Below are 18,058 nucleotides of genomic sequence, written 5' to 3'. Positions count from 1 at the left end.
TTGACTTTGCAAGTTCACAAACCCCAACACTTATCTGTTCACTCAAGAATGAACAGATTTTAGGGGTGCCTGGGTGGCTCCGTTGGGCATCCTCCTCTTGGTTTTGGCTAGGGTCATGAACTTGGGGTTGTGGGATTGATGGAGCCCTACAGCGGGCTCCACACTCAGTGGGGAGTCTGCTTGAGATTCTCTCTCTCCCTCTCTCTCTGCCCCTTCCCCACCACATGCATGTGTGTGCTCTCTCTCTCTCTCTCTCTAAAATAATAAATCATTCTTTGAGAATGAACAGATTTTGTTAACTGAGCCACATTATCCATTCTTACAGGAGAATTACTGATAAATCAGGATATTAATCTAAAGGGTATTGATCAATAGGATATAAATTAAAGGGGATCTGAAACAACTAAGCCTTAACTCCAGACATCCACTAACAGCATCAAAGATTGTGGAAAGCCAAATTGGTAACTTGAATGTTTCTGTTAAGCCAAGAATCAAAACAAAAGGAGTTGGATAGTAAAACCAGATATATAATTTTTATTACATTTGAACTTTCAAACAGAACTTGCCCTTCTAGTTATTTCTACTATATAATCTCTCCCTCACTTCTGAATAACTCAAGAGTTATTTCTGATATGAGCTCAGCCTCCAGTTTTCATTATACTGTACACCATTAAGAGATGTGACTTTCATTTGCATTTGTCATTAAGCCACTTTCCTTCATTTCTCATAATATAATTCCAAGTTTATAGATGCTGTGCCACTAATTCTATTTTAAGCAAGTCGCTTTCCGGTTTCAAGGATAAAAGAATTTCTAATTCATCACAAAAATATTCCCATTCTACATTTTGCAATGGATGATTTCTGATGGTTTGCTGAGAACTTGTTCATTCCACTTGGCTTGTAAGGTGAGGCAGCTCCAATTAGGCCGTCGATAGGTGATGGCTGTTTCATTTTCATTTCCTCTAATAATTTTAAGATCTATCCACTCATTGTAACTCATGGAATGCACCTGATTTACAGATTGGTTCCCCAGAGTGCTAATGACCCGATTCAAAGGTAGAAAACCACTGGGACCACCTGAGGCTGCCTGTCAATCAATCAATCAATGTATATTTGTTGATTTCCTATAAACATTCAGAAATGTGGAGAAGATATAGTCCCTGCCCTCAGAGAATTTACCAAGGGGTATGTGAGAAGAATATAGAGGAACCTAATGTACAAGGCACTGTTTTAGAGAAAATGTCAAAAAAGCACATAATATCGTAGAGGACTAGAGGAGTCAGGAAAGATCTTCTGAAGACTTAGACCTTGAAGAACGTCATGATTCTGATGGGCAGAATTGGGCAAAAGCACATTCCAGGTATAATTACTTTTCTTCTAGCTTCAGGCAGGAAACAGTTCTGTCTTTTTCTCTTATCAAAGGCAAGTTCTCAGACATATTTTTATATGTTTTTATTCATTCTATTTACTTGATTGATCACAATTGCTAACAACCTTTGCATATTCATCACTTACTAATTCCTCTCAAACAGTAGTGACCCAAATGACACTATTATGATCTTTAGTGACAAAAATCCCAACGCTTTGTTGTCAATTTGGTCAATGCTTCTCTGCAAACTGTCAGTTTTCTGAATATAAGACAGAGCACACAGAATGCTGCCTTAGAGCTAACAGAATAATTGTGAGGATAGCTGCTCAGGGTTCTACCAAGGAAGCAAAAAGCAAAACTTTTGCGCAAAGGCTGATTACTGGGCAAATGTTTTGGATACTGTAGGCAAACCTATCAGTTCCTTTGTAAAGCCCTTTCCACTTCTTGAGGATGAATATATACCTAGTCCGTAAGATGGAGCTTTAAAAGTCCAATACTAAAGCTAGACGACCCCTGTTTAAATTCCAGCTCCTATACTTACCAGATCTGCGGCCCTGGGCAAGTCCCTTCGCCTTTCTTAGTTACTCTCTCAATAAAATGGGGATAGTGAGAGGAGCTACAACATAGCGTGCTGTGCACTACATGAGTTAGTGCCTCTAGAATGATTGCAACAGCACCTGGAACATCATAAGCCATCAAGAAGTGATGCTAAGCCCTAAACTTAGCACAGAATAAATGCCATAAAAATGTTTGCTCTTATAATTATTATTGCTATAAATGTTACATACATTTAAGAAACGGGAATGCCGACTGACAATAGCCCAAACTGACATGACAGAAGGGTTAAGTGGATGGAAGAATGCAAAGTATTTATTATCAGCTTGTCAGGTGGAGACATTTTCAGCAGAATAAAACTTTAAATGTGGTTGATTCTGTAAGTCGGAAATTTACAAGTGGTCTATGGCTCATTAATGAAGCACTAAATTGGACAATCAGCATTAATGGGAAGTGCACAGTAAAAGGGCTGCACATCAAGCTGAGACACTGGCCTAATGTGTAATCATACACTTCAGCGATTCACTTCCCAGCCCTCTCTGTGTCATCCTCCAGACCAGAGAGACGGAGAGACAGGTTCTCTTTATTCATAGAGGACGTTTTATCTTTTGTTTATTAACTGTATCCTACCTCCTTTAAAGAAAGAATTACAGTTTAAAAAAAAAAAGGACAGTTAAATTGGTTGAAAAAATATTAAGTTATGGCACAGAGAAGAATAAAATTTATCAAAGAATTGATGGATATAGTTATTTTGATTAAATATAAAACTGAGTTCAAAACTGGTTGGTCATCAAGGATAAGAACAAGTATTTCATGCTATTGATAACAATCTTAGCAGGAAATATTTCAAAATCTATTTCTCTCTTCTATATATGAAATGCTTTTTTCTACTAAACAGGTAGGAAATTCTCCAAACACCCTACATCCATTCCCCCACTGCTTTAAAGTTTTGTGTCCCCTTTATTTAATATGAGGAACTGGCCATTTGTCATGGACGTTTCTTTATCATGTCTCCTAGGAAACCTATCTAATCCTCAGGCAAATAAGCCTATTTGTATGATGGCCTTAACTCCCAGGAACCCCTCCAGAGATGAAGGTAGCAGTCTGCAAACTCCCATCCTTGAGGAGCTAACCTTTTGCTTGTGTGATTAGGCATCTGAAATACATCTCATTTTCCTTTTATAGCTTATATTTCCTGGACAGATGATTGACATGACATCTCACAGTTTAGTATCACGGAGCAGTTAAATCCTACTCCATTACCTGTCGAATTTAGTTTCTTAATCCCAAACACAATATGCACACAACTTAGCCCTATCCAGCTTTTATTTAAAGCTCATGTCATGGTGTTTTATGCGGAGTCAAATGGTATTAAATGGTGTGGAGTGAAGCAAATGGAAAGATTAATTTTGTAATGTGACACTAAAGGAAAGACTTTAAAACAGGGATTAGACACTGGTCTGCTCAGGGAAAATACTGAAACATATCCATTATAAGCACCAAAACTTCTATCTACCAGCATGAGAAAACCCAGCTTTATAAGCACAGACTCAATATTCTTAGGGGGAAACACAACTAAAATGGAATAAAAAGATTAACATTTCTGGCTAGAAGTAGTCTGGCACCTTTCCAATTTATCAATCTCTTTCCCTTTAATCAAAAAGTTGTTAAAGGAAAACTAAAACCTACATTTCACAGAAGAAAAAAAGAAAGAAATATCTATGAATGTAACTTTTAGAAAACCCAGGCTCACAAAGCCTTGCAACCAAGTCACTACTCTCAAAAGTAATCATTACAACCATTTTGAAGAACAGAAGTTACTATGACTTTTCTACAAGCAAAAATACAAGAGAATTAGAAAAATAACTTAGTTTTTATTTTGTTTAGTTTCTTATGTTTTCTCTGATGTAAATTCTTTTGAACGTAATTAAAGGGAAAACATCCATATTAAAGAAAACTCCATAATAATCTTTTGAAGGCTCATTATTTTGTCTTGAGAAGCAGCTCAAGGAAGACATGAAGCAAACTTTCAGTGTATGAAGGGCCATCACACAAAGAATGTCTGAAAGATTCTGTGAAGAGGAGAAATGGCATGAGGTATACAGATAAGAATGAAGGGCAAATTTCCTGACAGCTAAGGCTGATAGACCCTGGGATGTGTTACCAAGGGAAGCAGAGGAATCTCATTTTTCAGAAGTATTTAAAAACATGATAGATTCTCATCTCACTGAACAACAACATATTGGATTTCTATTCTAAGTAGAGCACTACACTGGAGAGTCCTGGGAATATTCAAAAGCAATAGAAACCTATCTCTAACTCTGAAGAACTCTGAATGGGAGAAGGGAAAACACAAATATAAAATGATCAAAAAATACTGAAACAAAGTAACATTGGCAAACTATTTAAGTTGGAGAGTAGACAGTCATGGAGGTGAACACTTCTGGAGTAGCCAACATACAAAGACATACAGATTGACAGAGAGAAAATAGGGCCTCCCAGGCAGAGAGGATGGCGGGGGGGGTAAAGAGAGAGTCTAAATCATCATGAAAGTACTGAATTAAAATATATATATATATATATATATACACACACTGATGTATTCTGTTTTTCCTCTGAAGAAAGAGAATAGTAATCATTTCTTCCCATAAAGCTACATCAAGTATCTTTATACATAACACATTGTCTGATGTGTTAATGGAAACAACTGTTAATAACAAATGGAAACAAATGGAAACAACTGTTAATAACGATCACCATCATTGTCACATCTTCATCACCCACTTCGATGGCCTCTGTCCCCACCACCAGCAACAGAGTTGAATTTAATACTTAGGATTTCTGGGCGTTCCATTCCTAGCGTGATCTGCACTGAAATTGTTTCCTCTAGCCAGCTCACACTCACGCTGGTTAACATGCCTCAAGCTTAGTGATTCCTGTGATGTTAGCAGTACCTGAAAAACCTGAAATAAGAGATTCTCTCATTTCACTCTGTGTTTAATAGGAGTCACCCTTGTCTGCACACAGAAAAGCTAATGCCTCAAACCCAAACTCTTGGACAGACAAATCAACCAGATGAAGCCACATTAGTGTTCAAGATTAATTTTTACCTGGCATTTCCTCAAAGAAAGATCTACGTTCTTGTGAAGGATATTTTTCAGGTTTTTTGGATTCATATTTATCATTTTCATGTGGGTGGTGAGTGATTTTATTAGTAGTATTCATTCAGCCCTATAATTTGGCAACTTTCAGCAGATATACTCACTAATTTATCATTGTGAATTCTATCTTCAGTCAGAAGCAAAAAGTTCATTACTGCGTTCAACATAGTCCTTAATGAATATGCTAATTGGGAGCACATTAGAACATTTCATTTGCTTCTGTGTTTATTTCTAAAGAAAAGTAGAAAGTTTGGTTTCCTGCGTATGTTTACCATTAAGTAAATTTCACTATGAGACAACCATTTCCAAGTTCCTCACCTCAGCACTGAAAAACTTGAAAGATTAAAAAAAAAAAAGAAAATTTCTCCATCAAGATATTTTCGTAAGTGATATTATTCAAAGGGACATTGTTATAACTTTTAACAGAAATGGCTGAGGACATCACGGGTGCCACCATCTTGTTACAAATTCATGATAATAACCAACGCAAGCCTGCTGAGCCTGTAACACTCAGCAAAATCCCACTCTTTTGCAAAACGGAAATTCACAGATTCAGTGCATGGATATTTACTTAGATGTTCGCTGAAGGACATTTCACAAGGTTAAAAAAAAAAATTTACTTTCCAGAAGAATCATCCTTTCAAAAGGGCCCAAATTATGCCCAGTTCTCAAAGAACCCGTTTATAGTTTGCAGACATTGCTTTCTGGTACATATATCTGATAAAATGCCTTCCATTGTTTAAAAAAAAAAAAAATCCTGTTTCATTTCTTGTTCCCTTGGTGTTCAAGTCACAGGCTGCTTCTTACTCCAGACCCTTATGGAATAGACTTGGCTGTTCAATGAGAAATAGGACACTGCTCCGAACGTGGAATTGCAGATTCTATCTCCATCCTCCTTCAGGACCCAGTAATTATTCTGTTCAATAATGGCATGGAGTTTTGTTGTAATTCAAGTAAATCAGGGCGGGAAAAACAACAAACAAGAAAATTATAGCCCTGAATTTTAAAGGGAAGCTTTGGTCTAGTGTAGAGAGCCTGGGTCTCTAGTGTAAGGGCATGAGTTGGAATCTCAGTCTGTCTCTTCCTTGCCTTTAAAACCACTGGCAAATCTCTTAACCTCTCTAGAAATCATTTTTTTCATGTGTATAAATGCAGAAAATAACACTCTACCTCAGAATGTAATTGAAAGAATCATAAGGTAACATACAAAATACACTGGCAAATTATGATCAGCAAGGAAGATGAGAGTTACCATTATTCATAATAATAATACCAGCAAAAATCATATCCTCCTTACAGCTTCACTTCAATGGGATGCTCACACCCCTATCCGGCCTATACAGGGAAACAGCTGCAGACTGTAACATCAGATATCCAGATGGCTAGCTCTAGCCCTTGCCAGGCCTTCAAACTACTTTAGTCCTTTCTTACTTCCCGTCTCTGCTTACCCAAATATCACTAGTCCTTCAAGGTCTAACTTGTGTTTTATTCTCTCCTTAAAGCAACCCCAAAGTCCCAGTTATAAAAGAAGGTGTACTAGGTGTCCCTTTGCATGATACAATCTGAGAGGGAAACAGGTTAGTTTCCACTATTATTAAACACCATCCTCACCATTTGGCATCTATCTTAAAATGTGACACACTAAAAATTTACAAGCATTTAACATTTTAAATACACACACACACACACACACACACGGTTTCCACCTCAACCGGGTGTACCACAATTCAAGTCTAACACTAACTACCCAGAGTTACTGCAGACCTCACATGTCAAAGTTTTGGTCCTCCACAATGACAGCCACACTTTGAGGAACCCCAGGCCACCCATACTTCTAACTGAATGATTATAAATTCAGGGTTCCCACAACCCCCACAGGTTCAATAACTTGCTAGAATAGCTCACAGAACTCTGGGAGGCTCAATGCTTATGATTATAGTTTTGCTTTAAAGGAGACACGTCGGCTGGGTCTGGGAGGGAGCACCGAGCATTCGTTCCCTTTCCCTGTGGAGTCAGGGGGCGTCACCCTCCCTGCACATCAGAGTGTGCACCAACCAGGAAGCTCCAATAGGCTTTGCTGTCCAGAGATTTTACTGGGATTTCTTTATGTAGGTATGATTGATTGATTCAATCACTGGCTGTAAGATTGAACTCAATCTCCAGTCCACTTCCCTTCCCCAGAGGTCAGGTTGCCCAAAAGTTCCAACCCTCTACTCACATAATTGTTTTTTCTGGCGACCCCATCTGGAAACTACTGAGGGACCCACTATCCTCACTTCATTAGCATAACAAAGATATTTCTATCCCTCGGGAAATTCCAAGGAAATTCCAAAAATTCCAATTTTGAAGCTCTGTGGTAGGAACTGAGGACAAAAACCAAATATATTACTTTAAAATGTCACAGTATTTTCTGTTTGTTTTTGCCCCCCACAGTAAAGTATACATTCTGTGGGGCCAGAGACCTCATCTGTCTCATTCACCTCTGTACCCCTACCAACAATCATGTGCCATAATCATATGGTAGATGCTCAATATTTATTAACTGAATGAATTCAGCACATGGATGAATCAGTTCTACCATTACAACTTTTTCTTTTGAAACTTGAAAGACTTAGCAGTTCTTTGGCCTCTCATACGAAAACACAAAATCTATGACAAGAATCATTCATAAACCATCAACAGTCCAACCAATATTTACTGAGTGCCTACTATGTGCCCGGTGCTGTTCTAAGTGCTACAAACTTAACAACTGGCCCATGTGGTTTTGACACTGGCGAGTTCAAAAGCTGCCATGGTCTTACTGCTGATATTTCCTACTACCATTTCATGCAATACTTGAAGATTAATCACCCCAAACACCACTTGTATTATGTCTTTTGTAGATCAAATGCTTGGAATTTCTTCCACATTCTACTTGATCAGTTCAAGATCTATCACATTCCAACCAAATTAATCACTCCCATGCTTATCATCCCCTAGGACCAATGCTCTATTTTTCTTGAACATCAGAACACATTTGACTCATTCCCACCTTCAAGCTCTTGCTCCTTCATTGCACCCTCCAGGGATGTGGTTCTCTGTTTTTTCCCTTAATCTGTATCTGATTCATCTACCCATCATGATCCCGTAGAAGGTCATGGCTTCCCGCATCTTTCTATCCACAAAAACTCTCAATTCCCATACTGCTTGTGTCTTTAGTCTATACCACTGGGCTCTTACCTTACTAATCATAAAAATGTATTATAAAAGATTATTACTAATATCATTCAAATCTGACAGAGTCAAATGTTAACTGATTCTTTTAAATTACATTCTCTACATCTGGAAAAGAGTTCTAGAATGCTGGATTCCTATCTGCGTTCTCGTGAACTCCTCTTTTAAGCATTTAGATTCTGTAATTTAACATCTGACTCTAACATTTTACAATTCTGCAAAACTGATTAAACAAAAACAAAATAACTTTAGGCACCATCCACTTATAAACATTATTATAGATTTTCTGCTAAATTCTTTCCTGCAGAATTTAACGTAATAAGGCAAGCTATTTTTTTTCCCTAATCTTCAATACCTCCAAATATATATAAGAGCCTCCTTATGGTGAGAAGTTTCACGGTATATACAGCATATATGTATGTTTCTTTGGGGCCCACTCCAAAGTAAGTACAGTTATGATACAACTGTGTATTTGTCATTCACAATAGAAAATTATGTGGGCAGCTTTCATTATAGCTGGATAAATTTAGATAAATGAAGTGTGTCAACTCAGTAATTACTAAATGTTATATGTGAAGCAATTAAAGCATGAATGCCTTTAGACACTGTTGTAGCTACAGGCTGATTTTTTTTTAAATGCATTGTGACTCAAAATAATAAAAGCTGCCTTAAAAGTTAGTCAAAGGAGGAACAAAGGTGAAGATACCCTCATAAACATTCTACCTTTAGGAAGGTTGGATTTTACCCTTTGGTAATCAAGAGTATAACATGCGGTGACTTTTTACAACACTGTCTTCCACTGTGGTTAGAAATAACTAATCCATAATACTTTCAATGTTCCTAAGAGTGTAGCTGAGGCAGGGACACTATATTTTTTCATGCAAGATTAAACTATGATTCAGCAACTAAGGCAAGACAAGAACCCACAATTCATATATTACATATTAAAACATACCCTCATGACACCCCTAATATTAGACCATTTCTCAAAACCAGCAAGGTTTGAATTCCCTTATAATGAACAAAATACAGCATATATAACCTTTGACAATAAGGCTATTTCAAACAATAGTAATTCATAGATGGTGTCCTAAAGCAAGTTGATCAATACACTCTTTTCTCTCTAAATATGTTGCAGTAAGATCAAGCCATGCATTCATTTGTTAACTCTGTGAATTCTCATCAGTTCTGGGAACTACCAATTTTACCTATATTGATATTTGGCTCTAACTTAAAATGGAAAATCAATATTTTAGAGAAAGAAATGTGCCTTGCTCTTTAATATTTTTCCTCTTTCCCTCCCCTCCCCCTCTCTCTCTCTCTCTCAATCGCTCTCATTCTCTCTCCTTTCAATGACCAAAAAATTTTCCCCAGGGTGATATAGTCCCAAATGCCAAGAACTGGTAATGTCCTGTCTAAAACATAGTGACAACTAACATCTGTTTGGCTACTATTTTTAAATCATTCATGGGATACTACCCAGTTCCTCAAGATCTGTCAATTATGCCCACCGTTCGGCTGGTCCTTGTCAGTGGTATCTCCACTGGGTAAGACAGCCCCAGAATTAAGGCTGTATGAAACATGATGGCACGTACTATACATCTTCCCCCTGTCTCTGATTTTAAGCTGGGCACCTGGCTTCGCAGAATAAAGTAACATTTCCCAGCCTATTAAGTCGAAGTAAGCAGAAGTAAAAGGTAAACATCCCAGGAGTGTTCTTAAAGGAGAATGCCCCTTTTCCTATTTCTTCTTCATATACCCTGAAAGGAGAACATAGCAGCTAGACTGTAAGCAGCTGAATCACAAAGTAGAAGACATATATTGGTGATAAGGAGGCAAGGACCTAGAGCGAAACTACATCTCTGATGAACCAACTGGGGCACCACATCATCCCTTGGTTGCTTATTCCTGCCCTCCTACCCGTGAGAGAAAAGTCAATCTCTACACTAATTAAACCATTGTTCTTTGAAGGTGTCAGTCACATGCAGCCAAATTATCCTAACTGATACAAACATAAAAGTTCAATGGGTATCTTTCCTTCATCTGGATACGTATGATGAGTACTCTTAAAAGAACACACATTCCATTGTACTTGTCATTCGATTAAATGATCCTTTCTGCTCACCGCCTCTGAACTCTATTTAATACCTTAAAATATGTTCCTAAAATAATCAAAAAAAAAAACTGCACTTTTTTTAAAGAAAAGGAAATATGTGTGATGCTGATAGCTCTATATGCCCATACTTTCAAAGCTATATGGAAACATCCCAGTATTATTTAGTCTTACGAGCAACCCTCAATTCATCAAGTCCATGCAGTCACAAATGCCTAGTCCAACCTAAACGTAACCCCATGTCTTCACAAATGCCAGTCATCTGGAAGACCTTTTCTTTTACTGTGTGCATAAACCACCTCCAGTCCTACGAGGCCCAGGAACAGCGAGATCCAAGGAATCCCTGCATTGCTTGCATTCCTCGTCACTGAACTCTCAACAGTTTCTTCCTTTTTTTTCCATAATTAAAACCTTTCTTTAGTTTTCTGGGGGTGTTTCTGGTTTTATTATTTTTTTAAATTTTTTATCTGAGCATAGCTGACACACAATGTGACGTTAGTCTCAGGTGTACAACATAGAGATTCAACATCTCTCTACGTTATGCGATGCTCACAAGTGTAGCTACTATCCGTCACCACACAACGCTACCACAACACCATCAACTCTATTCCCTATGCAATGCCTTTCATCCCCGTGATTTATTCACTGCGCAACTGGAAGCCTGTACCTCCTACTCCTCTTCACTCATCTTGCCCAGCTCCTTAATCCTCTTCCCTCTGATAACCATCAGATTGTTCTCTGTATTTATAGGTCTATTCAGTTTTTTGTTTATTTATGCATTTCTTTTGTTTTTTAGATTCTACATATGAGTGAAATCATATGGTATCTGTCTTTCACAGTGTGGCTTATTTCACTTAGCATAATACCTTCTAGGTCCATCCATGTTACCAGAAATGGCAAGACCGACCACATCCTTTCTATGGCTGGGCAGTATCCCACTGTGTACATACACCACACCTTCTTCACCCACATCTACCAACAGACACCTAGGTTGCCTCCATATCTTGATGATTGTAAGTAACGCTTCGATAAACATAGGGCGCATATATCTTTTTGAACTCGAATTCTTATTTTCTTTGGGTAAATAACTAGTAGTACAATTACTGGATCATTAACTTTGCTGCCATCGACAGGGCTGTTGTGTGTGTTTCTTTCTTTTTTTTTTTTAAAGATTTATTTATTTATTTGACAGAGATAGAGACAGCCAGCGAGAGAGGGAACACAAGCAGGGGAAGTAGGAGAGGAAGAAGCAGGCTCATAGCAGAGGAGCCTGATGTGGGGCTCGATCCCATAACGCCGGGATCATGCCCTGAGCCGAAGGCAGATGCTTAACCGCTGTGCCACCCAGGCGCCCCTGTTGTGTGTGTTTCATATCCAATTTCTGACAATAAACACCATAGAAATTTCTTACCACCCATCTTTTTCACTCTGGCCCCCTCTTTCTGTACAATTCTCCCATCTTTCTTGTCTTTTCCTCATCTTCCTGGTCCTGGGACACCACTTTGTTTTAGAACTCTCAAAAGACTGTCTTTAATTCCTATTACTTTGCAAATCAGGGTTACCTTCTTTGACATAATCCTCTATTACCAGTTAGGAATTAAGGATGAAAGGAAGTGGGGGGAGGCCCATGGGTACTTTCACAATCAAAAGTTGCACTGACAAGGAGAACAACAAATACAGACATGAGAGATATAACCTGTATCTTCATTTATGAATAGATATCAAAAAATAAAAGTATCACTGTGTCTTAACTTTAAACCAGATTAAAGTTTAAATAGCTAAGGGGACTTTCTTCTAGGTAAGAAAAATCTCTGTGAATGAAAAGGTTGCTATAAAATACCTATTCTCCAGACCTTCAGATCACATTCTCCAGGATTTTGATTTTTCTTCTCTTTCCCATTCCATAAGCTCAAGCCCTCTACTTATAACACCACCAAGTTCTTCTCATTTCTAGGACATTGCTTTTTCTGCTAAATTGCATTGCTTTCCAAACCACCTCATTGGAGTTTCTTTTCCAAATTCATTTTTTATCTCTTGTGCAAAAGGAACAGAAGCACTTTTGACATGTCTCTTGAATTAATTAATGATAAGGTTGCCTCGTTCCCTTGAGTAAGGGCATGAGCAGACTACATTTGTTTTTCATGAGTAAAAAGATGCACTCATCGTAACTTCTTCTTAAAATCCTCATATAGAGAACTAAGCCTCTTTCTTAAAATCCCAAGCATGAATTCCTTCAGAAGATATTGTCCTAGAATTTTGAGAAGGATTTCTGCATTTTTTCTGATAATCATCAATTGAACACTTTTTATCTCCTGCTATCACACTGGTCACTAGAGCTACTGAAAGATAAGAAGATTTGATTTTGTACTCTGGAAGAGGGAGAAAGTGGAAACGAGATGTGATAAAGATATGATAAGGACCTATTTGAGTACAAAGAAGGGGCGCTTACCTTCCTCAGGGAGGTACCACTGAAAGCTTCGTAACAGAGATATTATCTGAGTTGACTCTTGAAAGACAAAGGAAATAAAAGTTACATAGAAAACACCAAGGCTTAAAGGACACTTCATGCAAATCAAGCAACAGGAGCAACAATTTGGAGGCATCAAAACTTATGTGCCAGTAGTTTAGAATTGTTGTGGCATTAACTGTAAAGTGAGAAATGGAAAAAGATATGTTACACCTTACTCATGTGTTTAGTTACTTCTCTGTGTTTTTTCTGTCCTCCCCATTAACACTGTAAGAGGAAGAATTCTCTCTGCCCTTATTTCCTCAGCACCTAGAACACATAGGTGCTCAATAAATATTTAATGATTGAATGACTCTTAAGTATAGACAGGAGGAAAGGTCGCACAGCATAGGGACGAAGACCATGAGCTCTGTCCAAAAAACTTGTGCACACATACGAGGAGGCATGGAGGCATGTCTAAGAATGTGCATGGCAGCACCATTGAAAACAACCAAGTCCTGGATACAAGCCAAAGCCCAGCAACTAAAAAGCAGATCAATCAAAGGTAGTATATTCACAAAATGGTTATATAGTATCAAAGTACAATAATATAGGTCAGTCTTCACAACAATATGTCTCAAAGAATTATGTGCATTATGACCGCTTTTTGAAGTGAAAATCATCTAAAATAAAAATATATACTGTAGGAGAAAACATATGATCACGTAAGTGTATACAAAAACAAAAGTAGATTCAGAATGACAATAACTTCAGAGAAACGGGGAAGGGAAATAAAAGCACGAGTCATATTTTTAGGTTTAGATTATTGTCAAGGTCTTAAGAGTCATGTTTTGGGTGGCATTTTGGGGTGTTGTAACATTATTAAAAATACTGAACTATCCATGCATGGCAATGTTGAGAACGTGTCATAAAACAAACACAAAGCTGATTCTGTGCAACCAAGACCCAAAACAAGGAAAAGGAGGGTAAAGGGGTGTTCCTGAGCTCCTGTGTTCTCCTGGAAGTGGGAACAGGGGCAGGGGTATTCCATGCTCTGGAATCAAGCCATCTGGGCTCAAATTCCAAACATGTAGTTTTCTAGCTGTGTGATCTTGGATAAATTCTTTAAAGACTTTGTGCCTCAGTTTCCTGAACTCTAAATGGAGGGAATAAAAACAATACCTTCATTTTAGGGCTGTTTTGAGATTAAATATATGTAAATGCATATGCCTACCACATAATGTTAAGTAAATGTTGTAATAAATCCAAAGAATAAATGAATACTGACTGCTAATAGTACAGGACCATAAAGTGGAAGACCTTGCATATATACTAAATAGTTTCTGCTTTACCTGTAAAGGTTTTGAGAACTCCAGAAAAAGTTTAAGTCAGGAAATAGTATGATTAGACTTTCATTTTCAACAGGTCCCCATAACTGCAATATCGTGGAGGAGTATAAGAATTAACAGGGAGGCCAATTAATGTAATATTATAATAGTTATGGAGAAATATGATGGAATCCTAATTTAAGGCAATAGTGGTGGAAAAGGAAAAGTGAGGACAGAAATGACAAAACAGTGAGGAAACAGAATCTTGGTGCACAGTTGTCTGTGGATGAGCTTGGAATGACTCCCAGAATTGAGGATTGTGGGATGAGTGAAGGCTGGCACTGTTCCCATGATAGGAAATACAGAAAAAATGGAGGTTTCCCCATCTAGATACTATTGACATTTTGGCATGAATAAACCCTATACATAGAGAAAGAGCAGATTTACAGGGGAAGATAATGAGCTCAGTGTTGAATATATTGGATATGTCAACTTTCAGATGCCTCTGGGGCATACAGGTGGTGCTATCTAATAAAGAATTAGATGTTAAGAGTATGATTCAGGAGAGAAGTCTGAATTTCCAATATAGATTTGGACACTTAATTTATATACTATAACTAAAGCCATGGGAGATAGAGTCCACCTATGGGGAGCATATGCAATTAAAGCACTGAAAATATACCAGTTCAGTGATGAGCAGAAGACAATAAACTAGCAAATAGATAATCTATTTTTTTCTTGTCTTATTGCACCTGCTAGGACCTCCACTGGAGTGTTTCATAGCAGAGATAGCAAGCATTAATATGTTGTTCACAAATATAATAAGAATGCTTCTAAAGTGTTAGCCACTTAGAATGGTACTTCTTTCAAAATGTTAGTGGATGTAATGACAAAGATTGCTAAAGAGCTCATTTCCAAGGAGATAAAAATTGGACCAAGGATACAGGTAGAGGAATAAGCTTGAACAAAATGGCATACAAAGGCAAATGTACCTCTTTCTCCAACAACAGAGAAAAGGAAGTGGGGTTTTGATTGTTTTCTAATAGTTACTTCCCTTTCTTCTGTATAAAACATATGAAGTATTTAACTTACTTAGACTAACTTTCATTGCTAGTATGCCAATAAAATCAGACCAGTATTCTGAGCTACACATTTACAGGTTTGGGAAATAGAGAGGAGTTTATGCCTACTAGCCTCATCTTTTTTTTTTTTTTTTTTTTTTTTTTTTTTTTTTTTTTTTTTGCTAGTAGGTAATCTGGATGTAGACATCTTAATGGATCCAATGTGTCCCCCACAAAAGTCTAGCAACCCAAAGCTTTACATGATAAAGCTGAACAGGACTGACCCCATTAGGGAAAATGATCTTTATATATGATTTTGCTCCATGATTAAGTTAAATTCTGCTGTTACTAAAGACTTTAGAAACATTTGGAAATTCCCTCAGGTTGAGACAGAAGAATCCTCTCAGAAAGGCAGCGCCTGGGTGGCTCAGTTGGTTAAGCGTCTGCCTTCGGCTCAGGTCATGATCTCAGGGTCCTGGGATTGAGCCCTGCATTGGGCTCTCTGCTCAGGGGGGAGTCTGCTTCTCTGTCTCACTCTCCCTCTGTGCGCTCTCTTTCTCTCTCTCTCTAATAAATAAATAAATAAATATCTTAAAAAAAAAAAAAGAATCCTCTCAGAAAAATGAAGATGCTGAAATACAAAATCCAGAATGATGCAAGTCAGGGGTTGACAAATTACAGCTTGCAGACCCTATCCTTCTGTTTCTCTACAGCCCATAGGCCCTTGCACTGGCTAGCACTAGAGTCACAGCGACCAATCCCAGGCACCCACCCTGTGTCCCCTGCTCCATCCCCACCTGCCTCCCCAGCCCACAGCTGGCCCTTGCTGCTACCCAGAGCCAGCTCTTATTGCCCCCTGAATGTGAGGGGCTTTTCTGTTAGTGCTGGGGGATGGACCCTCAACCCAAGGGTCACCTCACCACCGCACAGAAAAAGTTTGCCAATCTCTGGAAATTTCTTGGACATTGAATAAGGGGAGGAGCCAAGAATAAAAATTTCTTCCAAAGAAATTTGCATTCATTTGTCTACCTAGAGAAAAATGTATCTTTTTCTTCCTAGGTAAACTGAATTACCAAATGTAAAAAAGACAACTTTGTTACAGTTAGGGTAATGCAGGTTGTCTTATCTGGAACACCCTGACATTTTAGGCCTAGTAAGTCCCATGCACTGAGGGATAGAAGGAGCATCCCTGACCCCTAACTTCTAGAGCAGGGAGCAACCACATGCCTCTCTCCAACAACCAAAATGTTTCCAGACATTGCCAAATGTCCCCTGGGATGGGGCCAAAATCACCCCCCAGGTTGAGGACTACTAGAGTAATCAAAAGGTAATCAAATCCCCCAGACCTGGCTCTTCCTAGTCTATCAGTATTTTAACTTGGTATAAATTACTTCATCACTTCGGGGAAATTATTTTAACAGTATTCTTTCCCCAGTAAGCATAAGAAAATTAATCGCTGGGATATCTGTATCAGAAATCTTCCCCCCCCACACACACACCCTCGGTGATGTGTACGGGGAGGGGAAGGGTAGTGGGGGACCGGGTGGGAGGTAAAAAGGGCAGCATGCGAAAGCAGAGAGAGGAGGTGAGCACTCCAGCCAATGAGAGTGCTTCCCCCTGAATGTGCTGGAAACACAGAAACTAGGAAAGGGGACCAAGCTAGGAACCAAGAAGCTGTTATCCTACAGGAGTCCAAAGATTTGCCAAAGACAAAGAGGCCAGGAGCATGGATTAAAGCAGGGATGCAGACCCTGGACGACGATCGCAAGCACATCACATAAATGGGGAAACATCCAAGACAGTTGCTTTGAAAGACTTCACTGCCTATGGCTATTATTTGTAGCTGCCATATGGCATCTCAACTGCCTCGCAAAGCTGAAAGGGCCAGAGAGGATATTGACATAACTGATCTGATCTTATTGGCACTTTGGTCACAAAAGGAAAGAAAATTCTTTATTCCATTATCAATTCATAAGATGGAGGACACGGTGGGGCACCTGTATTAAAGGAAGCCAATCTTCGTTTCTGAAGCTTCAGGTTTCCCGACACCACAAACCAGAAGGCCCACAGCCAGCTAAGACAGAGTCTGTGCAGAAAGGGGCTCTAACCCAAGAGGGACTGGAGGAAGAACGAGTTTAGAGGGCTAGCGCCTTCCTGGAGCTTGGCTTCCTCATTGCTGCCGCCCCCTCAAACTCTTTGTTTCATCTCCCCTCTACTAGGTGCAAATTTGGCTTAGTATTCAGAGCCGTCTCTCCAGCCCAGGAGCCTCCCCAGACAATCTCCTCCAGGCTCCAGCTGCTTCCGCCACTGTAGCCACACCCTCAACAGCAGGGAACGAAGTACTGGATTACACAAATGCTTCTGAGAGTAAATTTTTTTTTCTCTCTGTATTTTTCAGTGCTTTTTGTGTTCTGTCCCTCTTATTTTTATTAGAGTGTCTTGCTCCTACATCATTCCCCACTGTGACTGGGACAGTTGTCTGCCGCGTGGCAGGTCCTCGGTAAATGCGGCCCGCCTGCATGACCACTCAGACAAGGATTCCCATCCCCGGCATATTAATGACAAGATTTCTTTTGAGATGACATAGTTGTTGTGTTATATCTATGCTGGAGAGTCTTTGAATCTCTGTTGGTCTCTGCCTCATTATCTCCTTTTCTAAAGGCTTTATCAGTCATACACACACAAGAATTCTAGCCATGTCTTTTCCCCTAGGAACGAGAATATGGACAAGAATAGCAAAATGAGATTCCAACTCAGAAAAGAACACAGAATTTTCCCTAAGAGAATCTAAAAGTGGGGGGGGGAGGGGGGT

General features: G+C 38.9%; 1 long non-coding RNA gene across 1 annotated transcript in view; it reads right to left on the bottom strand.

Moving 5' to 3' along the window:
* Positions 1-18,058, bottom strand: part of LOC117803104 — a 130,169-nt gene that overhangs the window by 84,907 nt on the left and 27,204 nt on the right. Inside the window, exon 4 of the long non-coding RNA XR_004626760.1 lies at positions 12,861-12,917. This is a non-coding gene — a long non-coding RNA (uncharacterized LOC117803104). The remainder of the gene's footprint in view (positions 1-12,860; positions 12,918-18,058) is intronic.

The sequence above is a fragment of the Ailuropoda melanoleuca genome, chromosome 7 (genome assembly GCF_002007445.2).
Source record: "Ailuropoda melanoleuca isolate Jingjing chromosome 7, ASM200744v2, whole genome shotgun sequence".
Lineage (NCBI taxonomy): Eukaryota > Metazoa > Chordata > Mammalia > Carnivora > Ursidae > Ailuropoda > Ailuropoda melanoleuca.
The sequence above is the reverse complement of the archived record's forward strand: the minus strand, read 5'-3'. Positions and strand labels throughout refer to the sequence as shown.